General features: G+C 37.2%; 1 protein-coding gene across 1 annotated transcript in view; it reads right to left on the bottom strand.

Moving 5' to 3' along the window:
* Positions 1-14,503, bottom strand: part of FRMD6 (FERM domain containing 6) — a 231,859-nt gene that overhangs the window by 86,612 nt on the left and 130,744 nt on the right. Inside the window, exon 4 of the mRNA XM_077909283.1 lies at positions 8,821-8,893. The gene's annotated coding sequence lies outside the window, so the exon portion shown is untranslated. The remainder of the gene's footprint in view (positions 1-8,820; positions 8,894-14,503) is intronic.

Here is a 14,503-nt window from a genome sequence, read left to right as displayed (position 1 = left end):
CTCTGTATTTTTAGGTCTGATTCTGCTTTTTGTTGTTTATTCATTTGTTCGTGTTTTTTGTTTTTTTGGTTTTTTTTTTTTAGATTCCACTTATGAGTGGAATCATATGGTATTTGCCTTTCTCAGTCTGACTTATTTCACTTAGCATAATACCCTCTAGGCTTGTTTTTAGATACACCAAGCATTTATATTGTGTGCCAGTAGGATAAAATGTAGTTGCTAATTGTACTGTTCTGCAATGCTGATAACATGCCATTTGCTTTATGTCAGTTTTTCCCCCCAGCAACTATGTCTAGCCAATAGTATCACTTTTACATGTTATGCTTCCAAAAAATAAAAATAAAAATTTGCAAAAGCATGTTTCCTAAAATTAGGGAATTGCACATATATTTAACATCATTTACATACTAAATGGGGACACATCAATTATAGAGTAAAATCAGTTTTTAAAGGATTTTCATTTAATGATTGTTATGTAAAATGTATATTTATTCCCTTAAATAGGAAACATTCATACAAGTAAAGTTCCCTGCCAATTATTTTAAAGAAAAAACTTTTTAAAATGTAAAATACAATTGCTGTTTACTTGAAATGTTTAATGAATGTGAGAAGATAGTTCAGAACAAAGCTGGCCTTTTCTTCCCTACGGTTGTGTCAGTCTTGGGAAGGGGCTCTCCTACCCCTCAGGTCATCTCTCTCAGGGTATAGAATCAGGACAGAAAAACTGCTACCCCATGACCCTTGGGAAATGAGCACCATACCTCATAATAATGAGAGTCTTTCAGAGGTCACATCCCACATTCTGGCCTTTTCCCTCTAGATTTTATCTTCAAATTGGACTTTCCATATGAAAAAGTAGCTTTTGGACAGCATCTTGCAGTTTTTTAAACCACAAGCATCATTTCATTTACCTCACAACAGTACAGAGACTCATGAACCATTTTCAGCCCAAGTCAGCATTTCACATCGCTGTTTCTCTCTAGCTGCCCAGAATGGGCCAAGAGCACATAGCTAGAGAGAAAAATGGTCAATTGTAGGCAAATTTGATACATTGACCAAAGCAATTCAATCAGTTGAAGAGAGGCCTAGAACTCTAGGGTAGGAGTGAGCGGAACAGTCAAACAATGATCCCCACCTGCCTTCCTCATTTATTCTGCAGATGTGAACACAAACAGGTCAGAGTGAAGAGACAGGTACATAGCACAGCACTTTCATTGTGTTCTTTACTAGGGTAAAATGTGTTTTCCTAGATAAAAAATGTTTGGAAAAGACTGGTGGTAGCTGCTTTATTGGGTGATTTCTACATGCCAGGCACTCTCCTAAGTGCTATTTAAGTGGGGCTTTTTTTTTTTTTTTTTCCATTTAATTCTTATGCCTCCCACAAACCTGTGAAGTAGGTAGCATTTTTTTTTTTCTTTTTGTAGTCACTTTAAGAAAATGAGATAACTGAATCATAGAGAAGTTCCTTGTGCTAAGACCTATTCCCCCAGCCCCGGCTTTATTAAGATATAATTGATATATAACATTATGTAAATTTAAGACATACACTGTGATGATTTGATACATGCATAAATAGCAAAATGATTACCACAATAAGATTAGTTAAGACGTCTATCCTTGTCTAAGTTCTAAAGCCAGAATTCCAACCCAAACAATTCAACTGCAGAAGATATGCTCTTCACAACCAGATAAGTATGCTGCCTTGTGGTAAAATTTACTTCAATTATTAAAAGAAATGAGAGTATTTAAAATTGTTTTTCTAAATATGTTTAAAAATTGAACAACAAAGAGCCTTTACCTATATGTGGAAGTTTTGCTTGCCAATACCTGGGCTCATGTAATTCAGAATGGCACTGGGTCTGTGCACAGGGTCATACCAGACTCCGCCTACTTAATACTGGAAAGATTTGAAGCTTAACACTGGACACTGTTCAGGAGCCTCAGGAGAGGAATAATTTTTTTAAAAATAGGATTTTATTAAAGGAAACTTTAATTCAATCTCACATTTCATTTTATAAATGAGAAAACTGAAGCTCAGATTAAGTGAAATTACCAGGTTATACAAAGCTAAGTAGTAGCAGAGCCAGGATTCAAACCTGGGCTTTCTGTCTGCATTTTCTCAGTAACTCAAAGCTGCCCCCAAATTTGTGAGACAGAAATTTCCATTTCCTTTTCGAACATTTTAAGAAATGTCAAAAGCTAGCATCCATGTATTTAAATAAATTTATCTAAATTTATTTTTGCCTCTGTTATATACATCAGTAAATGAAAATGTGTTTGGATTTCCCAAGGGTACTTGAATTTCATGAGTTTTACATTTCGTACAAAGGGGCCCGGCTCAGCAATTTAATTTTCGTGGGCTAAGAGCTCTGATTAAAGCCTTTACCTCAACAAATAATTGGTTTTGAGGATAGGGGATAGAGCTAATTCAGAGATATGATAAGCATTCATTCATTTACTCAGACATATATTGCATGCCTATTATGTTTTAGGCACTGTGTTAGGTATAGGTCATACAAATATAATTATGACATAGTTCTTTCTCTTTAGGAATATTTTTTCACTTTCTTTCCTATTAGCAAGGATCTGATATATTCTTGCTGCTCTCAAATTAGATTGATGTCTCCTCCAGTTGTATTAAGAGTATTATTTGCCATATGCTACATGATTTTAGACGGTAAGAGACAAACATTTTAAAAAAATATGTGTTCATTTCAGAGTATTTCAGAAAAACAAAAACAGCTCAGAAACCCATATTTAATGGGTGTTATGGCTTGGGACATAGCTAATTATGCTCGTGATCCATTTTATACAGACATGATGCTCAGGCACGTTCTGTAATAACATTTTGAAAGTATGACAATATGATGGATTTTTTGAAAAGTACAAATGATATAGATTAACAGCATGGATTCTGCATATATTGAATTTCTCTGTTCATAACTGCATTTTTTAAAAAGATATATCAAATTGTGACTTCTGAAGGCGACCCCCATTTAGTATGTGAAATATAATATATAACTCTTTTATGTTAATGATGCATAATGCCATTCTCTAAGCAATTTTGTTTTAGGTACACACATTAGAATTTATTAGAGTTTTTATTCATATTGTTATCTATATTGTCTGCTTTAAAATGTTTTATTTATGAAATGTAACATTTCTTTTATTATAATTTTATGGTTACTTTGTAATTATGGCAAGTAATTATTCACTTTTTCATTTTTAATTAAAAGATGTGTTCACATTACAAACAGAAAATATCAAAACTAATCCATAAAAACCAGCCATGTTAAACTTACTTGCTTAATGAGATGCTTGAGCTTCTAGTTAGCATCTGCAGCTTCAACCTGCATATCTGGGCAATCTGCTTTTTGGTATATTCAGACTCTCTCACACACCTACATCACTGCTTTGTAAGCTCTTAAACAAAACACCACGCTATGAATGACTGGGAGAGGTGTAAAGGCTGTAACATTCCAGAGGAAGCTAGCATCTCAGATTTCCCAACTAAAAAACCCTGGTAGTATGATTTTAAGAAAGAGAGTGAGAGAGAAGAGGAGGCAAAGCAACAACAGACTCCCAGGTGCAATTTCCAGAAAGTCCGATTTAGTAGCTTGGGGCTGATTATTCTGCGTTTTAAAAAACTCTTCAAGGTCAGAAAATTCAGCCCTACAAAAAAATATTGTAAAAAAATTCCCACCTATCCCATTTCTTAGATTGAACATTTATTAGTATTTTGCCATATTCACTGCATCTATTTCTTGGGAAGGATTTTACAGCAAATCCTAAGCATCATGACATTTCACACTAAACACTTGAGTAGGCATCCTTAAAAACTGGCCTTTTGTGAGTAACCAGATACTATTATCATTCCTAATAACATTAATAATAGTTCCTTAGCCTTCAAACTTTCTACAGATCCCCAAAATGTCCCCTCACAGTTGGTTTGCTGAAATCCAGGTCCAAACAAGTGCCATGAGTTGCATTTCATTATTAGACGAGTAGGTTTTGTTTTTAAGGAAGGGTTCCCCTTTCACAGAGACTACTGTGAAAAGAGTGCTCAGTCAGGCTGGCCCTTTCAGCTTTTAGAAGCAAATTCAGATTTAGAAAGGGGGCATAGATAGCATTTCTCTTTCAACATATTTCTGTGCTCCAGGAGTTTACCAGTCAGGGGCTTTAGGGCAGATATTAGACAGAATCCAGGTGAAATGGCAAAAGTTGCCTGCATGTGTGAACCTCAGGTAGACAAGAAACTGTACGACTAAAGCAACTGCAAATTTGCTGTGCTGTCTTTCCCCAAAATGTTGTACAAAATGTTCCTGTGATTAAAAGTTTCCCTTTCAGAAATGCATAAACTTGTGGAATCACCATGTTGTATAACCTGAAACTAATGTAACTTTGTATGTTAGCTATACTAACAAAAAACAAAAAGTTTTTCTTTTCAAGCAGTTCAGGAAATACTCCCATGCAGCATCCCCCTCTTGGAGGCTCATAATGTACATTTAATATATTAAAGCCTGTTTGGTGTTGCACAGATTTTATTCAGTGTTTCCCAAACTCATCTGATTTATGGAGTTGGGTTTCTTTTCCCCATAGATCACCTGTTAACATCTTTTAGAACATAGTTTGAGAAGTGCATTGATTCAATGCTACTATTATTATTGCTTTTATTAGGTACACCAATGACCATTTGTTCTGGTAAAGGATTGAATAATCACATTTGCTAGTTTTCCCCCTCACTCTTAGATCCTGTGGTATAAACTGGAATTTTTAATTCCCACTGAAAGTTAAGTGCTAGCAAGTACACAATATGAGCCCAGTAACAAAATGCTGCCAGAGTTAGGATTTAATCTAAAGCCCTAAAATTTGAAGACTTAATTGGTAAAAATCCAGGTACCTGACAGGGTTGAGTGTCATTAGAGAAAAAAATAATTTCACAATGTATTACTTATATTCTCATCTCCCCATCCCCTGTCCCTTTTACTGCACTTCGAAACGATGCGTGAAACTATGCGTCTAACTTGATGCCCTAAGGAATAGAAGAACCTAGGGAAATAGTGCCATTCCCCTTGAAACTAGTCATTCTAAAGAGGAGTTCTCACTTTTCCTTTCATGATGATCATATAAACATTTGTGAAAAACAAATGAAGTAAGTGGCACATAAATCAAGTACTCCTAAAGATGGAGATTAAGGAGTTCTCCACTCTGGAATCTGTAAATGTGTTTTTTGTTTTTGAGAGTTGCTCCAAGCACCCTGTAGCCTCTTCTGAATGCTCTTCTCTATCTACACACTGCTGTGACCGCCACCACGCAGGGATGCCAGGTGGTGGTGGGTGGCAATGACATCAGGAGAGATTCCACTCACCCGAGGGAAGCAGAACTATTACTCAAAAAAAGTACCAGTTTAATTCTGGAACTTCTTAGTTTCTCACCCCAGGTGGTAAAAATGTCTCCACACTATCTGGGCAAGGGTTTAGAATGAACAATCTTTTCTCAGCTGGGATAAAGTCAAAATGCCTACACAATAAACCAGACCACCACCTCTCTCCATTCCTCTGTGGCTGTGAGTTTGACTCTTTATCCCCATGGTTTGAACTTTGTAGATATATACAGCCCCCAACTATGGAAATAAGAGAAGCCCTGCACCACAAAATAAGTGTCAGCTGTATAATACAGGTATAATAATTGACCATTGTAAATCTCATTGTTAAATTTTCTCATTAGTTAGCAGTTACATTAACTTTTTCCCTCTGCTCATCAGAATTCTCCCCCCTTGATTATTTCCTCTCAGTTGGCACAGTGAAATAAAATTGGATTCCAACTAGGTGACCCAGCTTGTAACCCATAACCCAGCTTCACTTAGTAAGTGTGTTGTTATGCAAATTACCTAACCCTTTCTGAGCTTTCACAGCTTCACCTGTAAATGGTGATTACAAGATTATCTCAAGGATTATGAGAATTTCAAGATATGAAAAATATGAAAATGCTCATCTCATATCCAGTATGAGGGGAGTTGGCAGATGTTGGGTTCTTTGCTTTCTTTTCTTCTCTCCTCTTGCATTATTTGTCACACAATCTCATCATTTCAGGAAGAACTTCAAGAATAAATGACTTTCCTGAATGTGTGCTTTTTTTTTTAACATAACACAATGATATAACACTATGAAAGGCTTATCCTATAAGGATCTGCTTCAGTTTGTTGGAACAGAGGAGGAGCTGTATAGGAGAAGCAGTTGTCCAGTTGGCTAGAGGAAAAATACAGTCAGCATGGATCCTCTACCCCTACCCACATCAAGTGCTAGGTTTTAGTTTTAGTTAACTTATTCTAATCGTTCAGTCACAACAAGAAATGGAAACTAAGCATTCCTTTTCTGCTTGTATAGATATCAAATGGCCTGTTTTAAGTTATAATAAGACTCTGGCCAACATGGAAGGCTTGTGATCCTACTGAAAGGGCATAATTAAAAAGACGAACTATAGTAAGTATTGACAGGGATGTGGAGAACCTGGAATCTCATATTGCTGGCAGGCAGGTATATCTTTCAGGTTGAAAAATAATTGGGTGGTTTTTAAAGAAAAGCCTACCATCTTAGCCAGCAATTTTGCTTGGGAATCTGCCCAAAAGAAATGAAAACATATATTCACACACAAAAAAACATGTATGTGACTATTCATAGCAGCGTTATTTATAATAGCAAAGGACTGGAAATAATTCAACTATCAGTTGGCACATGAACAATGGAATAGTATTCGGCAATAAAAAGGAACAAGGATATCTGCTGCAACAAGGATAAAAGTCAAACATAGTATGCTGAGAGAAAGAAGCCAGATTCAGAAGACATTGGATGATTCCATTTAAATGTCTAGAAAAGGCAAATCAATAGAGACAGAGCATATTGGTGGTCACCTGGGGGATGGGGTAGAAATAGTGATTCACTGAAAACAGGCATAAAATATTTGGGGGGAATGTTGGAAATGTTCTCAAATTGGATTGTGGTGATGATTAAATAATTATAAATTTATTAAAACATCAGTATATTATACATCTAAAATAGATTTTATGTCAATTACATCTCCATAAAGTTGTTTAAAAACAATGCTTATTGTTATGCAATTCATGAGATGATCTCCATGTCAAAAGCAGCAGTAAGAGACTGTGGAGAACATCATAATCAGGCTGTATTTCTGGAAATAGTCACACATCTGTCTTTCAGCTCAAATATCCAATAGTCCATGACTCTGATTATAAACAACTCCAAAGCTCCAACTTTCCAACTGGGTAAGGTGGGGGCAGTGGGCATGGGGGGAAGCAGAACTGGGTAGTGTCAGCCACAGAAGACAGAATATGGAGAGAAGATGAGCAGGCCACAGCTATTTCTGTTTATCTACATCAGGAAAAGAGATGATAGGATGTCTACACGATCCGATCTTTTGACAGCTTGGACCCAATATGCCCATCTTGCAATTTTTCATCTTGGCCAGCAGTTTCTCTTTGCCCCACCTGTCCCACTCCTCCTTTTTCTTGATTTCCAACCTCCATGGGCTGCCCTTTTCTATCTATTAGTCCTTCTGTCATCTATGCATCAGGGTGTCCTATCTAGCTAGACCTTCTAAAGAGTCTCAACCCCAGTATGCAACAGTTTATACCAAGGAAAACTCTGTTTTTCAATCATTATTTTTCTTATACTTACAAAACTTATGAAATTTCTTTCTAGGTCTCATTCACATACATATACTTAAGAAGCTAAGATTATTACTATTATTATTATTATTATTATTATTATTTCGAAGCTAAGATTATTAAGGGTGCCTGGATGGCTTAGTCGATCAAGCACCTGTCTTTGGCTCAGATCATGATCCTACGGGTCCTGGGATCAAGCCCCTCACTGGGCTTCTTGCTCAGTGGGGACCCTGCTTCTCCCTCTTCCTTTGCCTGCTGCTCACCCTGCTTCTGTTCTCTCCCTCTGTCAAAGAAATAAATAAAATCTTTAAAAAGAAAAGCTAAGATTGTTAACTGGCAATTTACATTACCAAGGAAAGTGAAAGTGAGAATCTCAAAGTAGTAAAGCTTTACTATTTTGGAACTTGATAATTTAATAATTCTCCCTTTCATTTCATTCAGTCTTTGTATTTCAGAATGAAATTATCAAGAGAGGAAGCATTGTTATCATGCAGATAAATGTCATATATTCCTAATACTGATGGCTGCACTTCTACTAGGCATATAAAGAATAATCAGAAATGTGTGAATCAACTAAACATCAGATAATTTGGCATATGGTGCTTATTTAAACTAAAAGCCTATTTAAAACCTACTTTAAAATTGAAAATATCCTCCTGTGTCTATATCTACCAGTTGAATACTTTGAATTTTGAATTACACGAGTTTATTTTCTATAAGAACCAGGCACCTTATTTAATCTTCACACTGACCCTATGATATAGGAATAATAATTTCTCCCGTTTTACAAATGAGAAAAGTAATACATAAAGAGGTTTTCTGCTCAAAGTGACAGTTGGTGGTTAACATAACCGGGATTCAAATCTAGGTCTTTCTGACTCCAAAGCCAATGTCTTCAGTCACTATACTGTACATCTAAATAGAAATCATGATAATACCTTGCAAAAACTATCACCCTAATTTTTTCAAATGGAGAAGCCACAGGGGACAGGGCATATGGCTCACTCAAGAAGAGCCAAGAAGTTGGTTCCCTGTAGATTTCTGTCCTTGACCCATAAGGGCCTCCTCTTCAGTGCATTATAACTTGTTCACCATGCTCTCTTGAACAGGACTCTCTTCTTTTACAAGGTACTTACCTGAATTCTAGCTATAGGTTCCAGACAGCCAGAAAAGTTCAGACTCTTCATTTTCTGGAAATCACTGGAGCGGCTGAAAATAAAAGGACCATTTTGTGTTTAGCTTACCAGGTCACCAGAGATAATTAAGTAGCTATTTTATTTAGTTAACATTTAATGCAAAGATTCTGGCATCAGTTCCACTGATAAGAAGACATGAGACTATGGATCAATAACATTATCACATGGTGGATATATGCATAAATTTTAATTAACTAAAACTAGTCATTTTACTCAAGGTACATCATTATATATAAGATCCCTTTAAAATCTCTCTTTGGTATGTTTCAGGCTTATCCTCTCAATCTGACATCAGGCGAGAGTAGCAGAGAATAGAAATCCTGAGAATGGAATGAGAGATTTATGGAGGAATATACTTTAAAACCTTTCATTATGAAGATGTGGCTGCTGCTATTTAACTGTGCAAAACAATCCAGTCCTGATTTTGATGATGGTGAGAAAAAGTTGTACATTATATGGTTTCATTCATACGGAGAATATAAGAAATAGTGAAAGGGATTATAGGGGAAAGGAGGGAAAATGAGTGAGAAAAATTAGAGAGGGTGACAAAATATGAGAGACTCCTAACTCTGGGAAACAAACAGGGGTAGCGGAAGGGGAGGCGGGCAGGGAGAAGGGGTGACTGGGTGGCAGGCACTGAGGAGGGCACTTGACAGGATGAGCACTGGGTGCTATAATATATGCTGGCAAATCAAACTTCAATAAAAAAAAATACACACACACACACAAAAGAAAAAGTTGCACAGGCAAGCCTAGGACATACTGCAACCTTTCCCATTTTCCCTCCAGAGTTCTCTGATCATGAGTTCAAGTAAAGCCGCTCAATTCTATTCCCCCTCAGTAAAAGGAATCTCAAAACCCTTTAATCTGTTTGGTAAATGAATATAAAATAGAATCATTATTTCCAGATCTTGGTTTCATAACCAATAATGATTCCCATTTATTGAGAACCTACTATAGAGAAGTCACTGTAGTTGGCATTTCACATTTATTATTTCTAATCCTGATAACTAGGCAAATTAAGTGTTCTTATTCCTATTTATAGGGGAAAAGATGTCCCCAAACATCTGAGGACAAGGGAGATTAGAAAACTCTGACTCAACATTCATGTGCTTTCCTTCATGCTATCTTACTCTTCACTGAATCTTAGAGAACCACCAAGGATTAGATTACTTTTTTGCCACTTAAACAAACATCATCAGTTGCCTATTGAATGCCTAAATAAACCTAGGATATGACAACTTCTCCAAAATAAAAAGCAGACCTTGTTCCTCAGGAGCCTGTAATTCAATAAAGAGAAAAAAATGGAATGAAGTTGCAAAAAGAGTGAGTCAGTCAGCAAGTGCTACAGGAACTTATAGGAGGGCACAGACATGAGATGATGAGAATGGGGGTCACCTACCCAGGTGGAGCCAGGTGCATGTGGGCCTGGCAGAAAGCACATGTTGGACAGCAAGAGAGGGAAGAGCATCCTGCAAAGACTGGAACTAGGAATGGACATGATGCACTGAAGAACAGTGAGGACACCCACCTGGGAGGGGTCAGTGTGATGGTGTTTCTGCCAAGGAGCAAAAAGATTCGAATGCGACAGTGACTTAACCTATGGCAGCTGTGGCACTAAGGAAATTCCATTCCAGTCAGGCAGGGTGGAGGGAATCATTATTTAGGTACTGCTTCCTGTCTCGAGTAAAAATATGTCTGTTTTCTGGCCAGAATTTAAGAAAAAGAAAGGAAAAAAGCAAGAAAAAGGAAGAAAGAAAGAAAAGGAAGGAAGGAAGGAAGGAAGGAAGGAAGGAAGGAAGGAAGGAAGGAAGGAAGGAAGAAAAAAAAGAAAGAAAGAAAGAAGAAAGAAAGAAAGAAAGAAAGAAAGAAAGAAAGAAAGAAAGAAAGAAAGAAAGGGAGTGGTAAGGGAAATCCCAGAAGGGCCATGGGACAAATACAGGGTTAGCAATCAAAATTTCTGGGTTTTGTTTTCATTTTCAGTCATTTATTCTCTGAAAATGCAACAGCAGAAATCATTGAAGCACCTCCAAATAAATTTTTGCTAAATGGGAAAAACTATATAATCATCTCCCTCACCATACACACAAATTCATCCCATTCTCAATATGCAGATGGTTAGAAGTAAAACTCCCAAGTGTTCAAATTACTGATTTAGACAGTGAAAGTGGCCCCAAACTACCCTGTTTCATCCCCTTCCAGTACATACTATGCTGGAGACAGGCTGGGTGGCAAATGATGTTTTAAAAATATAACACTGGGATTTTTTTTAGGTTAACAGGAGAGATGGTGTTAACCCTCTCTATAGTTTTAAGGCATAATTGCCAGATACAGTGTAATTTTTTACTGTCATAATCTTCCTGCTACTTGGACAACTTGAGAATCCTCCAATGTGTTTAATTACATAGTTTTAATTGTGCAAGACTGGGGTGAGCACTTATTTTAGTGAGTTTTATGGAGGCAAGTTAGCCTTCCAGACAAATGTTCCCAAATGCTCCCTCAGCTCTAATTTGGATTTAAAAAATTCATTTTACTAACTTGCTGAGCTTAAAAGACAGTGCTGATGTTTAGCTGTCTCAGCGCTACGGTTTATAAGGACAAGTGAAGAGCATCCCTCTGGGCTCCTGAAGCTGATCTGAAAGCAGATCTAGACAATGCCCATGTTCCTGGCTAAGCAGAGCCTAGCAGAAGCCATTTCATACAAGACAACAAAGGGACAGACATATATATTCCACAATGGGATGACACACCCATATACACTTCATCTTACAAATTCATCTTGCTTTTACTCAGGCAGCAGTATTAAAAGCCAGGAATGAAAGGAACCAAGGGGGAACGTTCAGAAATTGGAGATTCCCATTTACTCTTTCACATGTCATTCAGGTCCCCCAGGCCCTTGAAATTTTCTTTTATCCCAGCTGGTGAATAGTATTGTCCATATGGTGTCCTCAATAAGGGATACGGTTTCTAAGTTGGGAAACAGCAGGATAAGGATCGCAGCAAATTCTTTGAATCTATTTCTTACTTTACAAGTGCTCTACAATGCCATCTTGCTTTCATACATTGGTTCATTTATTTGACATTTATTGGAGATCTACTACAATTACAGTAAATTCAGTCCTTACACTGAGACTGCTCATAGTCAGTCAGTAAAACTTGATGAGACAGTGTAGAGAAATGCGATATGATCACGAACTAGGTGTTAATGGTGACAGGAAGAGGACAGCATGGTGAAGTCTTCTAGGAAACCGTGATAGCTGGGGCAACTCCAAAGGGTAATGAGGAGTACAGTCTGGGTGGAGAAAACTTATCAAAAGAAAACAGAAATGACACAAATAAATAAAATCATGAATGAAAGAGGAGAGATCACAATCACCACCGAAAAATACAATCATAAAAACATATTATGAGCAACTATATGCCAACAAATTAGGAATCTGGAAGAAATGGATACATTCCTGGAGATGTAAAAACTACCAAAACTGAAACAGAAGAAATAGAAAACCTGAACAGATCCATAACCAACAAGGAAACTGAAGCAGTCATCAAAAACCTCCCAACAAATAAAAGCCTAAGGCCAGATGGCTTCCCGGGGGATTTCTACCAAACATTTAAAGAAGAATTAATACCTATGTCCACTATCACTGCTGCTGTTAACATAGTACTAGAAGTCCTAGCCTCAGCAATCAGACAACAAAAAGAAATAAAAGGCATCTGAATCAGCAAAGGAGAAGTAAAACTCTCACTCTTCACAAATGACATGATACTAGATATGGAAAACCCAAAAACCTCCACCCCAAAATTGCTAGAACTCATATAGGAATTCAGCAAAGGGGCAAGATATAAAAATCAATGCATAGAAACCAGCTGAATTTCTATACACTAACAATGAGACAGAAGAAAGAGAAATTAAGGAGTCAATCTTATTTACAATTGCACCCAAAAACCATAAGATACTAGGAATAAACCTAACGAAAGAGGCACAGGATCTGTATTCAGAAAACTATAGAACACTCATGAAAGAAATTGAGGAAGACACAAAGAAATGGAAAAACGTTCCATGCTCATGGGTTGGAAGAACAAATATTGTTAAAATGTCTATGCTGGGGATCCCTGGGTGGCTCAGCAGTTTAGTGCCTGCCTTTGGCCCAGGGTGTGATACTGGAGTCCCGGGATCAAGTCTACATCTGGCTCCTTGCATGGAGCCTGCTTCTCCCTCTGCCTGTGTCTCTGCTTCTCTTTCTCTCTGTGTCTCTCATGAGTAAATAAATAAAATATTAAAAAATAAAAAATAAAATGTCTATGCTACCTAGAGCAATCTATACATTCAATGCAGTCTGTGTCAAAATACCGTCAATTTATTTCACAGAATTGGAAAAAATAATCCTAAAATTTGTATGGAATCAGAAAAGACCCCAAATAGCCAAAAGAATGTTGAAAAAGACAACCAAAGCTGGGAGCATCACAATTCCACACTTCAAGCTCTATTACAAAGCTGTAATCATCAAGGCAGTGTAGGGCTGGCACAAAAACAGACACATTGATCAATGGAACAGAATAGAGAACCCAGAAATGGACCCTTAACTCTTTGGTCAATTCATCTTCAACAGAGAAGGAAAGAATATTCAATGGAAAAAAAGACAGTCTCTTCAAAAAATAGTGTTGGAAAAATTGTACAGCCACATGCAGAAGAATGAAACTAGACCATTTCCTCATGCCATACATAAAGCAGCTTTCTAACAGGAGAAAAGCATGTCCAGAGACATGAGAAAATATGTGTATGACCTTCATGAAAATAAGAAAGGTTATAGAGCTGGAAGAGGGCTGAATGATTAGCAGAATTTAGCTTTCTTTTTTTTTTAAGATTTTTAAGATTTTATTTATTTACTCATGAAAGACACAGAAAGAGAGGCAGAGACACAGGCAGAGAGAGAAGCAGGCTCCATGCAGGGAGGCCGACACGGGACTCGATCCCGGGACCCCAGGATCATGCCCTGAGCAGAAGGCAGGTAAGCCACCCTGGTGTCCCAGAATTCAGCTTTCAAAGTATTCAGCTGGACTCTGGTTTTCACAATAGAATGAATTTGACTGTTTGAACTTGTGGAATTTAGAAGTCCATTTTCTTTTACTTTATTCCATTTCATTTTATTTTATAGATTTTATTTATTTTTTTTGAGAGAGAGAGAACAAGTAGGGAAAGGGGAAGAAGTAGAGAATCTCAAGCGTATTCTGCACTGAGCATGGAGCCTGACACGAGGCTCAGTCTGACAATCCTGAGATCATGAAACCAAGTCAGATGCTCCACTGACTGAGCCACCCAGGTGCCCCTCAGGAGTCCATTTTAAAAGCCATTTCCTTGACTGATAGGCAGGAAACATGATGGCAGACAGGTTCAAAATGCATAATTCTGAAGCAGAGATTCTACAATATATCCACTTGGTGATAAAACAAGAGCATCTCATTTCGTTTCTTGAAGTACGATCAGGAATTCCACTGAGATCATTTTTGTGTTGTTCTGTTTTAATAATCAGCTATCCCTTTTTCATATTCCGTAAACCAAGGGTATTTTAACATGTGTGTCAAGGTCAGCTGATTTTAAAATCTGATCGATTTTTTTTTTGAG

Source organism: Canis aureus, chromosome 9 (genome assembly GCF_053574225.1).
Source record: "Canis aureus isolate CA01 chromosome 9, VMU_Caureus_v.1.0, whole genome shotgun sequence".
NCBI lineage: Eukaryota > Metazoa > Chordata > Mammalia > Carnivora > Canidae > Canis > Canis aureus.
This window is presented reverse-complemented; position numbering and strand designations above follow the sequence as displayed.